This window comes from Medicago truncatula, chromosome 6 (assembly GCF_003473485.1).
Source record: "Medicago truncatula cultivar Jemalong A17 chromosome 6, MtrunA17r5.0-ANR, whole genome shotgun sequence".
NCBI classification, from domain to species: domain Eukaryota; kingdom Viridiplantae; phylum Streptophyta; class Magnoliopsida; order Fabales; family Fabaceae; genus Medicago; species Medicago truncatula.
Window position 1 is genome coordinate 8,880,925 of NC_053047.1, and position 4,644 is coordinate 8,885,568.

Sequence of the window (4,644 nt, forward strand, 5' to 3'; positions counted from 1 at the left end):
ATTTTATTTTATTTTTTTACAAAAATTTGCAATCAATTATTTTATTTTATTTTAAAAAAAAAAATTGCAATCAATTACCTCTAGGAACTTGTCAAAAAAGAATTACCTCTAGTAACTAAGGTCTTTCTGAACTTAAAACTATGGTGATATCATCTAAAACCTTGACTTGCCATTTTTATTTTATATACTTGAACAAGAGACGTTGTTCGAAGAATCCAAGTGCATTATACTCAGATCAATATATTGTTGGTGGCAAAGTATCAAATCAAATGCTTTAAAATAAAAGTAAAATACTCCCTGAGCTTTAATGGTTAAGAATTTTTTTATTAAATAAATTGGACCTCCTTAACAAAAGTAGATTACAAAGAAACAACTCTAAATAAAAAAAACTATGAAACGATCAAATATCCCTTCTATTATTTTGATCTGAGACCTTAAGAGAAACATTATAATGTCTCAAATTAAGATCAATCCAAATGGATTGATATAGTAGAAATGATATTAGCAATTTTTTGATGACATCGAGATATTTTGGAAGCAAAGGGGTATCATGAAATATAGGGTCACTTTTTTTTATATTCATTCATTCAAATTGAAATAGTACATCGATATAATGCAAATTCGCTAAAAACAAAAAAGATGAATCTGTGAACAGGCTCACAACATTCATGTTAATAGCATGAAATGACAAAGTACAAATGCCTACACATATGACTATATTTAAATCTCCGGAATAACCATGTTTCCGGATCTGCAATGTGGATGACGCCAAAGTAATTGATTGGATCTGCGTTGGATCGAAGCTGATCTGACAATCTGAAGCGATCAATACCTGAGAGAAACAAGAAAAACAAACGTCGCACAAAGACGACGAACAACCAACGTCGCACGAAAACGACGAAATCACAAAATAAAACAAAATAGATGTGAAAATCACTTATTTCAATAAAAGGAAAATACAAAAACGAGTTAGATCCTAAATCACCCTTCTTTCGTGGATAAAGAAGAAGAAACTAGGATTTTTGTGACGGCTCACAAGAGAGAGCTTGCCACTTATATACTACTAATTCCTTTAACTACATTTTTCCATCCAAAATACTCGAACAAGAGAAGTTGTTTAAAGAATCCAAGTGCAATTATACTCGGATCAATATTGTTTAAGAAATATTTTTATTAAGTATTGGCTTTAATGGCCATTTTACAAAACTATTTCACAAAGCTATTACCTCGTTAACAAAAGTAGAATACAAAGAAACAACTCTAACTGAAATAACTATGAAACGATCAAATGTATTATCCCTTCTATTATTTAGATATGAGACTTTGAGGAACAGTATAATGTCTTAAGTCAACACCACCAAATCAACTCAAATGAATTGTTACAATAGCAATGATATTAGCAATTTTTTTAATGACATCGAGATATTTTGGAAGCAAAGAGGTATCATGAAATATAGGGTCACCAGGTGAATCTCCATAAATACAATTGTTAATATTAGTTATGATAGAATCTGCATTCCATTGCACATCAGTATAATCTCCCGTCTTAGTTTTTTCTTGAATTTCTACAATGTAATAAACAATTAAATCAAAATGTGTCCAACATCTACAGTAATAGTCTTCTTCATTGATATCACGACTTTGTGCATTTAGTTTCTTGATTAGATCGACAGTGTAGGTTATATTAGCATGAACATATTCAATGGAGTATTTGTCAAGGCTAACGAGATCTCCACTTACACCATGAGGCCTTGATTTGAGAAAAGTTGAACAAAATAAAGGTTCTTCAGCTTCTTTGAAAATGGTTTCAACATCCACAATTTTGGTTGCATATAAGAATGTAACACATAAAAGAAACACAATTGTAACGGATGGAAAATGAATCATGCTGTATTCTTCTTTTTCTCAATTCTTCTATTGAAATTGTAATATTTGCCATTTGCTTGCTTCACTCTTTAGCTTTATAGAGTTCTCAATAATTGAAAACATGATAAATTGAATAAATTACTATAAGCACCAGAAGAATTTTTTTTCGGGTGGCATCGAAATATTATAATAGTCAATGCTTGCTTCGGTTTAAAATTTGAAAAAATGCATTCAATAAATTTGAAGGAATATTGTCAATGCTTTCCATATAGACAATTCTGTTAAAAGGATTATTTATTATTAATTATTATTAGGTGAGATCTACATTACCCTCTCTTGATTAGGGGATAATTTACGCTTCATGATATCAATCAATCAAAATGTAATATTAATAGGTAACGTTAAATATCAAATAAATGAGCCAATTTTTTCTATTAAAAAAAGGTCTTGCTAACCGGTGCCCTCAGGCTAATGGTTAAGGAATTTAAAACTAGAAATTGTGTCTTGAAAAAATATAAGGGAGTGTATTCAATTTGAATTTTAAAAGAAATTTTTTCTATAAAAAAGTCTTGTGAATTTTAAAAGACTTTGAAAGATTTGAATGACTTTTAAGATTTTAAAAGATTGTTAAGATTTGTAATAGGGATTTTAAAGGATTTACATCTTAAGATTTTATAGGATTTGGAATGACTTTATGAGATTTATAAGATTTCAAAAGACTCTTTAAATTTTAAACAATCAATAAAAGAACCATTTAAAACACACTCTCTGGCACAATATTCTCAACATGCTTTTATTTGTTAAAATGAAACTTATTTCAAAAAATAAATAAATAAATTCTATCATAAATAAATCAATTCTACCATTGAAAAATCAATCATATATATGCTTGGTCTTTTTATTTTTTTGAGATGATGTTTGATATAGAGTGTTGCAAATGAGTGTCTGCTATAACTTAAACATATATGGTGTTTATTAGCTTTTTTTTAAAAAAAAGAAATTTAATTGTAGATTGCGAGGATTTCATAGCGTGACATAAATCGTGATGATACTGTTCTTCATTCATAAATGTTTTTTGCAGCAAGAGAAATATGCGTGGTAAATTATGGGTGGGAAAAATTAACCAATAACCGAACCGAACCGGTTAACCAAATCGAACCATATCAAAATTAACTAAACCATTTCACAGATTTTTGAACTGAACCATTATTTTGATAACAGTTAATTAATCGAACCGAACCATTAATAACCACAATTATCCAAACCGAATCGAACCGAACCATAACCATATAACACAATTACACAACACCTCTTATTTTCCAGAAAACCAAATAAAACCAATTGAAAAAACCTTGCAAACCCTGCAAACTCAGCACAGTTTTTCAGACAATCTCTATATAAAAGTATTTCAATTTTTCTGACATGTTTGGTCCAAAACTGACATTGTTTTGACGTGCTACCTGTTGTTAGATTCTTGAGCTTAGAAGCAAATAGTTGAATATATCTATCTATCTTAAGTCTACCAGCTTTGACTTATATATTTTATGGAGGGAGTATATATCTATTGTTTGCAATGGAAGTATGGTCCTGGTGTTGAACCTCCAACATTTTGGAACATGTTTTGTAGGCAGTAACTGTAGCTTGGTTTTGATATGATTTCATGTGATAAACCATACTTACCTTTTGACAGTAATTTGTATACAATTCTAGCTCATATGTTTGTTTAATAATCACATATGGTTTAGTTATATGGCAGCAACAAGTGTGTAAACTGAACATCTATCGATTGCATATTTTAGTTCTAACTAGTCTATTGATTTTTTTATTACACAGATGTCTGATGATATAGCACTTATCAATGGATTACCTTAATATATCAATAATGTTTCGAATACCCTGCAATTAAATTTAAAAAGGACAAAAAAAGACAATTAAATTAGCAAAAGGATAAAAAATACATTTCGGTTCAAAATTTTGGTTTTGGTTTGGTTCAGTTCGGTTAATAGGTAAGCAAACGGTTAACCGAGCCATAACTTTGGTTCAGCTCGGTTAGTTCCAAACCTTAAACGGTTCGATTATTCAGAACCATTTCAACACTTCGGTTTGGTTCTGTTAATATGGTTAACCGAACCATGCCCACTCCTACGTGGTATAGCAAAATGTGAAAATGGAATGTTAAAATGGAAGAGATGAAGATACGTAAGAAACATACAGAGATACAGATACATTTGAGAAAGGGGAAGGAGATAAGGGAGATGTAAAAATATAAAAGAAATAAAAAATGAGAATCCATAGAAATCTCATGATGTTGGTAAAGACTTTTTAAAGCTAAAAAATCACTGAAAAGTCCATCAAAGTCTTGTGAAATCTTATTTTTTTAACAATCCATCGAAATCAGAATTTTTTTGAATACCATGAGATTTTTTTAAAGTTCTAAAAAGTTTTGATTGAATATCACAAAATTTTTAGACCTTGTTTTAAAAATCTAGAAAATCCTAATTGAATACCATTAGACTTTTTTAATTTAAACAAAAGTCTTGATCGAATACCACGTGACTTTTTCATCATAGAAAAGTCTTTTAAAATCTTTCTAAATCCCAATTGAATACACTCCCCCTAAGATGTTACTTTTGATAAAGTAATGATTACATAACTTTTTCATGAAAACTTACTTATTTTGTATGCTTAATCATTTTCCTTAGGACATCGGTTAGCATTCTACTAAAAAAAGAGTCAATTTTAATTATAAGGTAACTTTTCATACTTTTGATGTTTATT